The 16,976-nt window shown below is 34.7% G+C and overlaps 1 protein-coding gene across 2 annotated transcripts in view; it reads left to right on the top strand.

Moving 5' to 3' along the window:
• Positions 1-16,976, top strand: part of TUSC3 (tumor suppressor candidate 3) — a 137,934-nt gene that overhangs the window by 87,112 nt on the left and 33,846 nt on the right. The gene's annotated exons all lie outside the window — the stretch shown is intronic.

The following is a 16,976-nucleotide window of genomic DNA, read 5'->3' as shown; positions in this document are numbered from 1 at the left end:
TCATACTAGAGAAATATTTTTGTTTCCCCATATTTATGGCTTTCAAACAAAATATTCAGTCCTTTAATATTTTTATAATTCTCTATAACTCTTGATTTAAATTTTAGTAAAAATACATATTCAAGTTGATATTTAGATTCTAGATATAAACAATTAGAAAAGCTCAATCTTTTAACAGAACTAACATATACCTTGGTGTGTATAGATACTTTTCCTAATGGCAGTACTTCCTCTTTTCATTTTAAAGGTCAGTTCCATTATTCCTGATGATTTTATTTTAATTTGGTAAGCTAAAAATAGGGAGGAGAACACTTTCAACCATACAGACATTGCATTTTAATATCTACCCATTTCTCAACAGAAAGTTTGTCAGAAAAGGGTTGCTAGATGGTATTAAAAATACCAGTTTCAAGGGAGACAAAAGAGTAACCTTCAAACTTTTTCTGACTTTGTCTCTTATCAGTCATGCAAGTGTCAGAGTCATAATGTGAATAGTCAAGAAGGCTTTGAATTGTCAATAGAGGAAGCTTCCTCTTTGAGGTTATATTCGCTGGAACAGAAGAGATAACACTATTATCAGTGTTTTTATAGTGTAGCCAATTTCTCATTGCATGTACTGAAATGCAGTTTTTAATACAGTTTAGATTTTAGTATAATGATAAATATGTCAGACTGTTAAACTAAATTCTGGGTGTTTCTCTCAGTCCTGATGCAGTATGGAATTCTGCTCTGGTCTATTTCAGAGATTTATGATCATTTTCTGGAAAAAAAAAAAGTAATTTTCAAATGCATTTCTAACCTTCTTTTTAGGAAATTGACATTAAATATGTGTTTCTGGGATGTATGTTGAATTGTCAGCCAGTTGGGACTTTAAAGTTTAGCACTGGAATGCAAACATACAGAATAAAAGGTAGCTCACTGTCTAATATACAAATACCATTACAAGCTATTTGTCATCACTGTAGTATGATTTTTTATGCTTTTTTTTGATAAGGCATTGACGCCCTGTGTTTCAACTGCTTAGTCTGTGAATTGGTTTGAACTGCTGTTCATGGGCTTGTTACTTTTATTTCTTTTATTTTGTAATTGGGCTAGCTAATTCACAAAATCTCAAAGCATTCAAAAGTATTGTGCAAATTTTGCATTATAAAGCTATTGAGCTAAAATTTTACATATGGCCTGGCCCCCTTCAAATCTGTTAGTATTTACACTGAAATGAATCAATGGCTTAACCGCTGCTAGTGGACTGTACAGAGCTATAAAGGATTGCTTTTCATTTCCATGGACTTGTAGGCCATTGTTAGCAATGTGTCAATTAATTATTCAAGATAATTTCTGCAAGAATGTTGTTATCGTCATGACTAGGTGTAGATAGTCTTATGAATCATGACTGCATTTAGATATTCTGAAGTAATTTTTATGTTTTACTTGAGTGGAATTCTCATCCCTATTCTTATAATATACAGATTAGCAAATAAAGATTGAAAAGTGTGTCAGGGCATAGGGTTTCATCAGCAATCTCAAATATTTCAAATATATGAACAATAGCCCTTAGTATCCAATACCATCATCATGACAATTAAAATCCAGAAGTCATCAAATATGCTAAGTGCCTGGAGAATACTATGTAGGCAGAATTGTAGCTCTTCTGAAAGCTAGACTTTTTTTTTAGTATCACAAAAAATAGTCCATATTTTTTGATTGTTGGAACTAATTGTTGGTTAATATCATACCTTATAAAGTTAGCTGTGTTTCCCTCTTAGCATCACTCAAGAGGCTGATAGCAAGTACATTTCATTTGACAATAAGACTCCAAATGAATTCATATGGTGGCCTTTAGATCAAAACTTTGGATGTTGTATGAAGAGCTCTGTCAGTGGAAAACTTCTGTGTCAAGAGTATTAGTGATTTTAGGAAGTTAAATAGTTGATAATATATATTTTATAATGCATGAAAGGTCAGGCTATAGTATACATCTTACAAAATTAAGGCTAAATTTTGTCTTGTTTCTGTTTTGTTGTTCTTAGTTGCATTATCTCTTCTGCCAAATGTACATGTTTTCAGGAAAGCAAAAGTAGTTGAGGCAGTGGCTAAGTGAGTTCTTTCTCAATTTTCTTGTTGCTGATGGGGTTACTCATTGAACTAAAAAGTTAAAAATAGAAGTTAAAATCAATACCTAAACCAGTATTGTTTTCAAATACATACTTTCACATTTCTGTGCATACCCTAGCAGGTTGAATCCTAGTAGTTTTTGTAGTTCTGAAAGGATCCAGAATGTAAAAAGGAAATTAAGAATCAATTAAATGAAAATAGAGAAGCAAGACTAATGAAAAATATTCTACTTATTATCCAGCTTTTCTTCCTAGCTGTGTCATGATCATATACAAACTTCTTTGAGAAAGTGTCCAAAGACTGTTGACTACCAGAGAGTAATTCAGATATTAGTGGTTCCATTCAGCTTTTCTGCTGTGCAAAGTAATTATTTTTTTTTTCTACATGTATACTAGACGATCTTCAAAGTTCCAGGTATGTAAGGTAGTAAAGGAACTTTATTCAAAACGCCCCAAGAAAAGCAAAGGTTTACTGGTAACATTTTTACTTATGATATCATGGATTAACTTTTTAAAATCAAAACACTGTGTCTTCAAGATAGCTAAACAATTGACATCCATATTTGAAGTTGTTCTTAACTTTTTGTTAACTAGCTTAGTTTACCTGTTTTGAAGGACATTGTAAATAAAAATCAAGGAACCTGTCTTGTGAATCTTCAATTACTATGAGGATGAGACAGAAATATACTGAAATATCTGGAATGACCTCCCTCCAGAAGCATAGCATCATTTTTCAGTGGTTCTAGTCAGACTTTTCTGAAAGTGGGACATGGAGTTCAATGCCGTAGATTAAAGAATGGCACTAGCAAGTATATTATAGCAAACATTGCAAAAAAGTCACGTCATTCAACATGGGGAAATGAATAGCCTTCTTGGTTCTTGATTGTAGATGGTCTTGTTAAATACGATGGCTTTGGCTCTCCTAATGTGTGACATTTTTACATTTAACATAAAAAGCTTGTATCAATACTGTTATTAAGTCAAACACCAATATTAAGTCAGTGATGTTGCACAAAACTAGTCACCTCTATCCAAGGATTATTTGAAGCTGTCACACAGCAGGCAAAAAGAATAAGAATTTATATTTGATCATTAATCTGTGACTATGACAATAGAATTAAACCTAAATTTACTTGAAAACTTGCTATAAAGTATTTGTCTTATGACTACTATCTAGATATTAATATTTTTTTAATTTCCAGAGTAATTTGTCATTTTAAAGATACTTTTCTTTAGCTTGTAATACATATTTTGGTTGTTCATTCTTTATCTTTAGTTCCAGAAATATATAACTGGGTGGTAGGAGTGGATATGAGGGTGAAAAAAATCCACCTGATGACTAAAGTGAAGCATTTCTTAAGGTGGTTAATGAATTAGCTAAGAAGAATAGAATAGCTATAAAAACTTTCACATGTATGTGCAAAGGTGTGTGTGTGCATTTATATTTATGTATCCTTATATAAGGATATGTTTTACAATATTCTTCTGGCTTAATGGCCATTATTGGCACTAACATCTATCCGTTACTTTTGCATCTTAAATTGTGATATTTTGGGGGGAGTGCAGAGTGCCTTTATTTCAATCTTTTCATCATTAATCTTTATGGTGTTGCTGCTGACACACTACTTCTTCATTACTATAATTCTTATCCAGAGTAACTTTGTATCAGTATATTAGTTTTTCTTTGGTTCTTTTCATCTCTTTACACACTACAATGACTTATTGCTTAAGGCTGTATCTGAACTACTGCTACATATTTTGAAAATATAGAAAGAGTCAACGTTCATATATATGCAACTGTTTACCAGTTATATGAAGATATTATTGAAAAAATTGAAAAAAAAATACTGAAATACATATTTTCTTAATAAGGAATGAATTATTACATTACACCTGAGAGCTATGAGGTCTAAAGCTTTTTTGTTTACTACATTTTTTTTTCTCATGTTCTGGAAAGCTGGTAAGAGTCTTGAAAGCTCAGGGTTCTGTCAGCTTAGTTCCAGGTCTGGATTTTTTTAGTGGGAATGAGTTTTTTGTTTATTTGGAAACAACACCAGGAATGTTCTTGTAGCTATAGTTAGCACAGTATGTAGTTACTCTTCAGTAAAACAATGATGTGCCTCTTTCATATCTTTCTTTAACAAAGATCTACAACAAAACCAGATTCTAGTCAGCTTGTTTTCTTAGGATGTGGGCTGTATACAACCACTTCTTTTTGATGGATCTGGGCCTTCTTGAAAAATGGTACAAGCTAAAGGGAAGTTGTGTAAGAGGGGAAAAACATTCTTGACTCTGTCCTGTGTTACCTAAAAACTTTTGTGCTAGCAATTACATTTCATAGGTTATATGTTTCCTTATGATACACTCAATAAAATATAAATAAAATCTTTAATTCTTAAAGATACCCTGTTGTCTTTGGAAGCAGTTTGAAGAACATAAGCGATACATCAGAGATATGTAGTGAGTACTTCATTTATATTGAATTGACTAAGAGTGGAATATTGTTTAATTTACGCTGAAAGGCAGCGAACAGTGGGAGCTTTTAAAAGGGGGAGACAAAGGATCAAGGGATTTAAGGTGCTACAACTGCATGTTGCCAAGAGAATAGCGAGTCAACCTAAAGCTTGTTGCAAGAGTTTAAGTATTGCATCATACTTCTTGAAGTTACATTGTACGGAATGGACAAGGCACACGTTGAATGAATTAAAAACTTGCTCACTACTTAAAAGGTTTTTAACAGGAAGAGATCAATAAGGAAGACTTTTGGGTGACCAGAGTTTCCTAGCAATCTAGACATTAATGTTCTGTGTCATTAAAGAATTTCAAATACAATGAGAAGTAGTGTTGGTACTGGAGGACTGGGAATGTGGTTAATGTGATGTCAGTTTTTAAAGAAGGTGTGGGGGTGCTTGCAAGGCTCACACTAAACAGGATAATCTAGATAACAGCTGTTAAGATAGGAATATGTGTGTGTGAATGGAATACCAGAACTAAGGGAGAAGGTATTTAACCTAATGCTTTGTTAAAGAGGGTAGTAACCATCAGATGGATTAAACAGTAACTAGGGAATTACAAAGAGACTTTTGAAATTAAAAAAAAAAATCACCTTGAAAATATGTGTGAAGAAAGAATGAGAATTTGTACCAATGGGGGAAGGACCTTGGAGGGAGAACAGAGCAGCAGTAACAACTAGCTTTCCCACTGCTTGAAGTGGCAATATGACACTGCTTGGGCTTGACAAAGCAGCCTCTTGCTCAGATACTGGACATAGCCCGTGTCTAGCTAGTAGACTAATAGTATATGCAATGCATATGCAATAAGTAGGGATTCAAACATGGGTGTGTGGGATGTTTTTACTTGTGTGTGCATTTACTGGGTTGTAGGGAGCTTCATAGATGTACACAAAGTGAGAGCACAGTGTGGGAGGTGTGTAATAAGCAGGCAAAAACATGCTTCTGGAATCCCTGATCTGGATATAACTGTGTGAACTGAGCAGAATAGATACATGAATAATTGTGACACATTAGAGAGAGCAGCATGCCTCATGTATCTACTCAAGTTCCTTGAAAGCATCAACAGGAATGAGAGGGCTACTGCTAACAGTTGAATTGAACTGATGGAAGTTTTGTCATCAAATAGGTTTGAAGAACTTACAGAATGAGGTCTGAGTTCTCATGAATGAATAAGGAACTGATAGGTGTCAATTAGTACTTTTCAAGGTGAAAGGCAATCAGTGCTGTCTCATAAGGATTTATGTTACAACCTTTGCTATTTACTGTCCATCCCTTTCCAAGAGCTTGAAAGTTTGCTGTTGGCCTTAAGTTATTTGGAAGAATAAAAAGAAGGGCCGGCTGCAAAGAAGTATAGGTGGAGTTCTGTGCAGAAGAACTGTGCAAGAGTGTTATCTGCCATTGTATTGCTCTGTTGAAAATAGCTGTGAAGTTTTGTGAATGAAAAAGGAGATCATACATTTTCCCTATAAAGTGTCTGTAAAATGATTGGCTCTTAGCAGGCTATTTCTGTTGGGGACTAAGATCTTTTGGTTAGGGTGTAGCATAATCAAAACAACTTCTAAATACTCTGTGGACAATTCTAAAGTTTGCTCTTTCATTAGAAGAGAAAAACACTTTCAATGCTGTACATTCTGTGTTTTATGCACAGCTTAAATACAGTCTGGGAAAAGCTCTGGTGATGAGACAGGGTGAGCTAATGTATGGAAGTGCCTCTTTAGAAGGGATGATAGGCTGATTTGAGTGAGGTGCATTAAATAATGACTGACATTGAGTAAAGTGTGGAGGGAATAATTTTCAGTTTACTCAGATTTGAAGGTGGCATTTTCAGATGTTTCTACATGTTAGACAGTGTGGAACTCTTTGCTGCAGGTTATTGCATGTATTAAAAGTTTACAGCTTTCAAAAAGCTACTGTACAAATTTGTAGCTATTAAAACCCCTTCAAGATGATAGTTTCAAGGTAGTCTGCCTAAAACCTGGTAGTATCTCTTGGGAGGCAGTATCTAGGGTAGAGACTTAAAGGGACCATTCTAGATCATAACCTCAGTCTAAACTGTAATGTCATTAACAGTATCTATCTTGGAGTATGTGAAGACTATTAAGTGCCAAGTTATTCCTTTGTCTACAGCATTTAATAAAATAATGGAATAAAATCTGACAGCAAATGGTTCAAGTGTTTGTACTTCAAGAGATGTGAAAATGGTACAAGTATTGTCACAAGAATGAAGATTTTCAGTAGTTGGTTGTTAAAAAATAACTAGTGGTTTCTTAGTGTTTTATTGTAAGATTGAAGAGTCTTTTGTGCGGTCATACTAGAGCTGCCTTTGTCTCACACTGGAATACCTTCATCATTCACATGGTGTATATACCAATTCACATCCTTTGGAGTTATGCAGATTTAAAAAGAAAGGGAAAATGAGATGTGGACTGGCAGGGAGCAGTACGTAGTCCTGCTAACACACACAGTTGCAATGCATGCCAGCTGTTCAGATTAGATTTTGAGGGAATATGGATCACTGGAGACAGATACTTGTAAAAAAGGAAAGATGTTCACTAGAGGGCTCTTAAACTGCTTAGGCAGAGATAAAAATGTGCTTCCTAGTGTTGAAAATAACTTAAATTTTGGAGTAAGTTATTTTCTCAAGGCAGATGCTGCATTCCCTATTACTTGAAGGAGTTTTAGGACATGTTAAGGATGCTTAGATTGAATTTGGAGAAATTTACCTCCTAGTAACAGAAGTTGAGAGATAGTAGAGGTAGTACTTAAAGGACTGTGTCTGTTCTTGTCTTGATATGTGATCAAATCCACTTCATAATCTTTGAGAAGATTGAGCACATACATACAATACATACAGTAGCTTCTAGCCATCACAGTTCCTTGTTGAGATAGAGTGCAGTAAAAGTCAGTGCTTCATCTGTTAGTTGTTGTTTTGCTGATTGACTGGATACCAAGCAAAAATTAATTGCAAATCAAATACAATAATAAATGCAGTTTATTATATTACAATACAATAAAGGAAAATAGAATGCAATATGATAAAAGGAAGCAGTAGCAGTTATGTGCAATATGATAAAAGAGCAATAGAAAAGCATCAGATCATTACTACAAAGTGTTGCAGAGGCTAAGAAAAAGATACATCACCAATTACCACCTTAACATCAGCCAAACCCACACTGTGGCTGGAAAACACCATTGCAGACAGCACCAGGGGTTTCTCTGTAATTGGGAAAATTCCTGTGTGGTGCATCCACCCATAGGTGAGGCTTTTGGCCCAGTCCCAGAGCTTGCCTGCTTTTATACTCGGCTAAAAACAAAAGTAGTTTACATAGCGTATGTAAACTTTTAAGTTCAGGCTAGGTGCAGGTATGCACTATCTCATGACTCGTAAGGTTCACACATGCCAGGGACATTGGAAAGACGCCTGAGCGTGGTAGAGTTACTGTCATGACACAGCTGCACACCATATTTATTGTCTGGATGTTCCTGCTCATATCTTGCTTGTTCAGGGGGCTCAGGACCAACACCACCTACTCATTAAAGTTGTCTGTGAGCTCCCTGAGCTCTCTGTCCAAGTTAAACAATTCCTAATTAAAGACAAAGACTTTTTCATCAGCAGTAATCAATTTAATAAATTTTGACCACAGTTGCCATTTGGAGTAAGCAAAGAGTAGTTGCCTTGTGATGAAAAAAGAAAATACAAAATCTTTCTGGTAAGTGGCAGAGAAAAGAGCTCACCTCAGAGAAACTTCAAATACTAAATATGGGATACTGGTCTGAATATGGAGCATTGCTCTGAGGATGTCATGAAATGTTCCCTAGATTTTTCTTGTTCAAGCCTTTAGTGTTAGCCGTATTTTGGTTCACTAAATAATTCACTCTCCAGGTCAGTTTACAAGAAACTTGGGGGAGAGGCATTTTTAACCTCCAAAAACATGCATGACAGTTTACCTGCTGAATCTCATACCTGAGGTTATTTGTAGAAGCCTTCCTTTTGTATTGAAAGCTTGCTTTCTTTCTTATGGCAGCCAGTTGACTCTTTTGCAGCTAAATGTTATGTAGAAGTAAATGCATTAGATTGAAATTCTTTGATATAGAGTAAATGGTTTTACTTTATAGTTTGTTCTAAGCAATTATGTTCTTGCTGTAGACTATATATCTTCATAAATATTGATGTTCTGAAATACTATCACCAGAAAACCAAAAGAATGAAATATTGGCTCTGTTGAAATCAATAGCAAAATTTTTATTGACTTCTTTTGAATCAGCATTTCACCCAAATTATTTCAGGTGCAGAGGAGAAACCACTGTGCTCTTCTATGAATACCGTGGGACTGGATGTATGCTTAGGTCAAAGTCATTGTGAGATTTTTTAACTAGAGCTTCATACTGTGTGTAAACTAGACAAATAGGTGTGTGGTGACAACTATTTTCTTTTTTCTATTTTTTAAAAAGAAAAGATACTTTGAGAAATCATCTGTTGTATTAACATGATTGCCTAATTAGTCTATAAGAACTGAAGGGAATCTTGACATTCCAGAGATGTGAAAAGGGGCAAAGTTCATTATGAAGCCGACAGCTGCTCCTCCAACACTAGGAACAACGCTTTGTACTAAAGTGGTGGGATGTGTGGACAAACAAGTCTTCAGATTGCATGTTTATGTTTTTAAGTTAGAGATTAACTTGCCTGTATGGATGAGTTCTGAAAACTGAAAAAAACGCTGAGGTTTCTTGGAATTGCTGTTTGGAGTTGTGTTGTAATTTATTTCAAGAAGACAAGAAAGACCATAGTAGAACTTGCTTGTCTCAGTCTGCAGTAAATTAGTGAATTAATTAAATTCAGAGAAATACAGCAGGTTAAGGCAGTGTTCTGCCTGTCAGACCCTGATTCAGCCTCAGCTAGTGAATAAGTTTCACTCCAGCACACATCTAAAAGGCAAAACTGGAAGTTTTTGCTTGGTTTCAGTGGGCTGCAAGTACTCTGAATTATGAAAATACTATGTGTTACAAAACCTTAAATCTTAATCAGATTTGGCATGCTGTCTCAAAATTCTGTTGTGATAAAACTATCAATGAAAAATATTTCTGAAATGCTATGTATTTACGTGCAATGTCCAAATTTATGTATAGTAGGAATAAAATTAAGGAACTCAGTGAGTAAGCAAACAATTTTTTGCTCTCAAAGCATTCAGTTATCTGGTACTGTGATGCATTTAGGTATCTGAATGCTAAGCTTGGAAGTATTTAAGCCACCTAAAAAATGACACAATGGCACTAGAACATATTTAAAAATCTGCTTGAACACGGATCTGTCTGACAGTGCTTCCAGATCTTTGATCAGTTTGTCAGGCTGTTCTTGTGCATTAATTTTAATTTAATAATTTATTTTATTTTTTAAAATAATTTTAATCTAATTAAATTGTTTTATGTTAATTTACTAGGTGACATACAGTCCTTAACTTGTTCAGTTTTTCTCCTTCATTTAGAATCTTCAATTCTTACCTTTTTTTTTTTTTTTTTTTTTGTGTGTGTGTGTGGTTATTTTTGTCTGAAGATATAATTTTTTTCTTCCTTGTGCACAAAAGCTATTGACCTATTCTTGCAGTTCCTCATGTGATGAAGTAACCCATACACTTTATGCATACTTACAACTGTTGATAAAATTGTTGTCTCTTAAAGCCTCCCAGGCTTTCCTTTTCCACCTATGTTACAGCATTTTGCAGGTAAGATAATGATACTAACTTTGTTTTGCGCCTTCCTAGACAGTGGATCAGTCAGCTGTTTTTATATCTGTAACTTTTGTTGGCAACTTTGCAGCAGACTATTTAATGTTATGGCATGGTTCAATATAATATATTGAAATGTAGAAATCTCTTGTTGACCATTGCTAAGTGTTCACTAAATTAAATGGCCTTAGTGAAGCACAAAGAGTTTTTTGATTCTTGTACAATGTTTTTGGGTTGTTTTTGTTATGCCCCTGAGGCTTGCTACATCTTTGGCCCCCTCCGATTTTCTTAGTCTTACTGTTCAATTAAAATTTCTGGTTTTATTGTTTCATAAATTCTTTTTCAGAACCACGTTCAACATAAAGCACTAAATGCAAAGCACCAAAGTAATATTCCATGCTTTGTAAATTAATTTCACTGCCTGCTGGTCTTGGGAGTCATGTCAGTTTTCTCGATATCTATGCTGCACAAACTGAAAGTATCTTTTCACGGCTATTCAGCCTGAGGACATCCATAGAAATATTTTTTCGAACCTGGAACTTTTTTGTTCTTCCTTTAATTGGGAGAACAGTTTTGTATGTGCTCTAATTTATATTTCATTTATGTTTCTGTTTCACTATGGTAGTCTTTCACCTGCTTAATCAATACTGTGTGTGATTCTTCTTTGAGTGGTTTCCTACAGTGTGATTTCCATTCTAACCCATGTCTGTCTGTGTCTGCTCCACCCCTCGCAAGTGGTAATTTGCAGTTTAACCTGTAAGAGCCCTCAAAATCTTAAACATCTCACTGATTTACTTACTTTGTTGCTGTCTTCTTCATGGTATATCAGCTTTTCAGAAATTCTTATGAGCAATTTAACTTCTGCATTTTTCTTGTGTTTGTTCAGCCTTGTCCTGTCTTTTCTGCCTATTCGCAGTGACTTTCTTTGATGGGATGTTGACATTTCTCTTTCCATTTTCTTCTTAGTATGTTCTCATCTACCTCTTTCAGGCATCATAGTGCTCTCACATGGAACATATGAATACTATTATATAAAATTTGTTGTTGACATCAGTATTGTATCTTTTTCTAGTTAAAATAAAACACTATTCTAAAAAGTGAACCATCTACAGTTTTTGCTTTCAACAACTTTGCCCAATTTAATAGTACTTATTTGCAAACTGCCCTCATTTCTGCAAAGCTGTGACCTACTAAATGAAAGGTTTTTTTCTTCTCTGTTACTTACCACAGAGAAAGGAGAATAATTTATCATGAGGTATTTTATCTGCTTTTTCAAATATCTACATTGTGTTTCAGTACACTTTGTTAATGAAATTCATTATATGGCCTTTGCCTTTGACCTAAAAGCTTATTTGTACACAGTGGCCTGTTTATTGTTTGTTTGTATTTCAAAACACTGAATGTGTCTTGGAAGTACAACTTTGTTATTTTATGAATTTGGGCACATTAATTGGGCTTAGAACAGCTTTAACTTCTGGTATTTATAGAATATTTCTAAGCTTATGTACTCCTTTCTGACCTGAAAACATACTGCAGTTTCACAATTCTGTACTTGTAATATCCTTTTAACTTCCTTGCATACAGTGTCAAAGTCTCACATGAACAAGCATTTACTACATTTTAAGAGAATTTTTCATTTGGCCTCAGATAATGCCCAGGTTTCCCTGTCCCAAATACATGGGCATCCTATGTTCTATTGCTTTATCTTCTAGGTATTTATTTTTATGACTTCTTTATTAAAGCTAGCATTTTAAATATTTCTATATAAGCCTGAATATAATGATTATTCTGAATGTTTATAAGACTTGTGTTGTTTCTTGCAATCCTGGAACTTTTTGCTTCTTCGCTATTTGGGTGGGGTTTTTTGGAGGCAGCTGACGGAAGGAACTTGAAATGCAACTGGTCTTGCAAACAGCAGCATTTGATCTGCATTCACTGCAGGTTGGAACACTTGCTAATGATAGCACAGCAAATAGGTCTGAGGTTTTGTGTCATAACATAAAATTTTTAGCCACTGTCTTTTATGGTATATTAAGTTAATGCCTGCCATCCTAAACAGAACTTTAGAAAATACATCATCACAAATTTGATAGTTGCTGAAGTACAAGATGTTTAATGGCATAGCACATCCTTTGAAAAAGTGTTCTCACTCTTATATTCTAATAATTAGGAAGCATCTGCCAGTGCATTAAACAATGAATTTAAATAAGTGACTCCCATAGCTGCCTTCATAAATCATGGATTCAAAGCATTTCTTATTGTGAAATAAATTCCTATTTGTCAAGTGTGCCTGCTTTCAAATTATATATTCTAAACATGGTATGATTCCTTTGTTCTCAGTTTGTCCTGCTAAAGGCTTCATTTTGCTTAGTTCCTGTGTCATATAGGCTTATTCTAGAATATTGATATGAAGATTAAAAACAGTACAGGAAAACTTACTAAGAATTTAGTTTTGATGCTTTTTTTCTATGCATTCAGTTCTGTTTTGAATTTTTTGTTCAATCATGTTAGGACTGTCCTTTTCCTTAGTCCCTTTCTCCAAAAGATTGCTTCTTTGTAATCTTAATTGTTAATTAGCAGAAACAAAGACCAAATGAGAGTGATTGTACTGGGAAGAAGATAACAAGCATATACCTCTTTTCCATTGAGAAAATTCTGGAGTAGATTTGATTTTTCATTCATAAAGAAAGTTACTATATTAGTTTGCAGAGGAATGAGGAGAAGAGATATTAAATACAAAGAAAAGGTTTTGGAAAAAGAAGAATTAAAGTAGGAGTGTACATAAGTTTCCCTTAAGTAATGTGTGCCAGCCTGAATTCTGTTTTCCTAAAAAATTGATGAGATGTTCTCTTTATCCCAAAAGTAATGTTAATATGTACTGCTGTGGAATGATAGTAAATAATGAACTTAAAATATCAGTATTTAAAGCTTTAGATCATTGAAATGATATCTTATTAGAACAGCATCAGATGGCATTACACCTGAGTCTGAACAGAATAATAAAACTCTTGCTGCAATGAAAATATACTTCTCTCTGACTGAGAGGTTGATACTTTATATACTTTATATACTTGCATAGTTTGGTACATAATACTGCTTTTAATAAAGACTATTCAGTTTTTAAGGTGTTATTCTGGCTCACTGTCACATCGTGACAAAATCCCAAAGGATATAAAGGATATAAAATGTCAGGACATGTGTATATGTGACTGTATGTGCAATATGCTATGTAGGAAAAAAATTGGTTATAAAATTTTGTTGACAAGATTTTTTTGAAAGAGTTGAAACAGTTATGTATTTCAAACAAGTATAATTTTCTTTTAGTTTTTATAAAAAATATCCTGAAATATAAATAGCTGAAATAAAATATGTTACTACAAATGACTCTTGTCCCTTAATGGTAGCTCTAGCTTCATTCTCTTGTGGTCCAGTTTTGACAATTAGCTGCCAATATACTTTCCAAGAATAATCCAGAGTTTACAAAAGCTGTAATTTGTAAAGACATCAGAGATCCACAGCTGTACTCAAGAAAATAACTTTTAAATTCATTAATCTGTTGGTTTATACAGTGTTCACTCAGATACCTTTATTTAAAAATATGTGTTAAGCTTGATAAAATAATGTACATGCTATGCTTTAGATGGTGCTAAAAATTACTTTGTCAAGAAAGACTAGCATGGTTTTCCTCTCTGGCATATCATATTGACTAATTTTTCATACTCAATTTTGCATGCCTGATCATGCCTGCCTAGTATCTCACCTTCCTAGTTAAATAGCATTTTAAAAGCAGCATTCCAAATACACAAATATTTCCTCTATACTTGACCAGTTTGTCTGCTACTGCAAATCCAAAAAACCGACTTGACTTTACTATGGAACTTGCAGTCTGTGGTCATTGTGAAACCTGTAGCTCAAATAATACATATCTCTGAACTCTGTGTAGCAGAATTAAGGGCAGTATCCAATTTGCTTGGGGTAGGTATCTACATCAGACATCATGTGATTATTCTCGCATTCCTCTATTGTTGTTAACTGGATTGTGGCTTTGAGGTAATTGGGATTTACACCTCCCCTTGCTTCTGCTATAAAGCAGACTTTTCTGGCATTTTTCAGCTGTTTGAATTCAGCAAAGTTTATTTTGGAGTCAGTTTCATAGTGAAGCCTCTCTTTCTTCACTTCTGCTTCCAGCACTTCAACATTCAGGTCAAACTACCTTTTTTTGCCTCACTTGGAAGCCAATTCAAAGAACACTGTGAAATTTTGACAGAGAAAATATCACAGGTCATAGCTAAGAAATTAAAAGCATCTTTGAGTTCATAAATATTACCCAAAGGTAAAAGCTATATGGAAAAAATGGCTTTAATTTCTTTGTCCAAAGACAATATTACTACAGACCCAGGAAAAGAGAAACTTAAAGCTATAGATATTTTCTGGATAACTAGAATCATGTGCAACTTCACTAGTCTTAGATTCTAAACCATAATTTAACTAGCAGCAACCAAATGAGCTCAGCTGAATGGCTATTTCAGCTCTTCCACCTCTATAATTTATAAGGAAAACTTATGGGCTACTATACACTAGCTGTCCTGTGTACACCATGACCCATCTTTCTCAGCACACTAACGGTGTGAAAATCATCATGCTTCTGCACTGTGTTGGATAAAAGGGTTCAGGAGGTGGGGTGGGGAAGAAGAGTTCCCACTCTAGAACTTGCCAATGGGAAAAGTGTAGTTATTTAACCATGGTCTTACCAGTCTTATATGATTGTCTGGAATTGTGTCATCAGTGCCACCTAATCCCTATATCAAAAGTAATTATAGGTATATGGTAACATCTAGATGCATATTTTACCTTTGACTATTTTTTTTAAGGAAAAAAAAGAATGCAGAAGCTAAATGACCAAGGAGATATATTGCATACTGTGCCATATTTCCCATGGGAATGAGGGCAAAAATTACATGAATATTTTTGAGTTCAGAGAATAGTTCTTATTAACAGCATGCTTGTAATTTTAGGGGAATGCTGTTCATGATAAACATCTCAAAATCTCTTTTGTTTCCTAATTAGAAGAAGTATTATAGTTTGGCTTCCAGGTTTTAAGCAAGCAGTCTGTACTCCAAAACAACTATTAACAGTTGAACTTTAATTGCAGCTCTTCTTTCATTAGAATCACTGGCTTAGTTGTCCAGTTGTAATGAAATGTGTAGGAATGTCAGTTATCTCTTGAGATTTTTTTTGGCCATCTTTCTTAAGCTGATGAAAAAGTAATCACATTGTTAAAACATAGCATCACAGTTGCAAAAATTTCCTTTCCTTAGGCAGCTAGCTAAGCTATGTCACGTAAACTTCCCAAAACTACCAGAATGCTCTTTCAGAGATCCTGGAAATCTTGCCATCATCTCTGTTAAAGTCTCTCACGTGGGTACTGTGTGTTGTAATGCCCACTCAGAGGGAAGTAATTTGTTGCATGCCAATCTATTAAGGTAAGTTGGGAATTCAGTGCTGTAAGAGTAGCAATGTTTTATTCCTAATGAGAGGTTAAGTTCTGGGTTTTTTTCTGAAACTCACAAAGAAATGACTCATCAAAGGATTGCTGTATCTTTTGTCTTATTATTTATTAATTGCTAAATGGGGGAGAAGTCCGTCAGAATAAATTCTTGTTCAGCGAGTTGTGTCAAAGCCTCTATATAGCTGAGCAGAGCATTCACAGTTTCTGAATTTGTAAGATCATTTCTACTAATTCCTTTGATAGCACTTCTAGACACCCTAAATAATGCAGCATAGCTATAAAAGCTGCCTAGACAGCCCAAACAGCAGCATAAACTAGGATTTGTATACTATCTTAAATTATACCAACTACCCTTTCCAGCCAGCTAGCCTGCAAAAGTAGGCAGCGTTTCTCCACTTTGCTGTAGGGCTGGGAACCCAGATCATATTCTGTGCTTGGTGCCAGATGGACTTTGTGGAAGGCAGCCAGCACAGCCTGTTTCAACCAGCCAGTCCTGTGAAAACTCGTTGCTGTCTTTGGAATCTGTTTTGGTTTGGGGCAATGGTGAACACAGCAATGAACTCAGGCATGGAAAATGTAACTCATATTCATTGAATTAATATATGAGTGAATTAAGGAGGCTGTATGAAATCGTTGTGTGTAACTGTATTATATATGGTTTTTTTTAAAATAAAACATCAAAAATATATTTAACAGGGTAAAAATTTATCTGTAGCTATTAAACTCTCCCATCAAATGTGGCTGATATGTTTTATGGTCATCAAGCGGAAGTCTGAACACCTGCATTGCTATACCAGGGATGCTGAAACGGGTATAAATACATGGAGGTTTATTTGTGAGGTCCCATGTTGGTTTTCTAGATTATCCTACTACTTTTAGGTGAAGCACTTGAGTGTAAGCTGAACAAAACCACTAGAAGTGTGTAGTTACCACCTTTAGTAATTCTGTTTATTCCTCGCCATTTGGTGGTGTTGGTGTGTGCAGCTTGGCTGTTTTCTTAGTCCTTGTCTTGTGGCCTGTAACTGAGCTGGATTGAATTTCATGTGGAGACATTGCTTAGACAGACTATTAGCTAGGAATATAATAAATGAAATTTTCAAGAGTGGCATTCTGTTGGCTT

The sequence above is a fragment of the Falco rusticolus genome, chromosome 1 (genome assembly GCF_015220075.1).
Source record: "Falco rusticolus isolate bFalRus1 chromosome 1, bFalRus1.pri, whole genome shotgun sequence".
NCBI classification, from domain to species: Eukaryota; Metazoa; Chordata; class Aves; order Falconiformes; family Falconidae; genus Falco; species Falco rusticolus.
The sequence above is the reverse complement of the archived record's forward strand: the minus strand, read 5'-3'. Positions and strand labels throughout refer to the sequence as shown.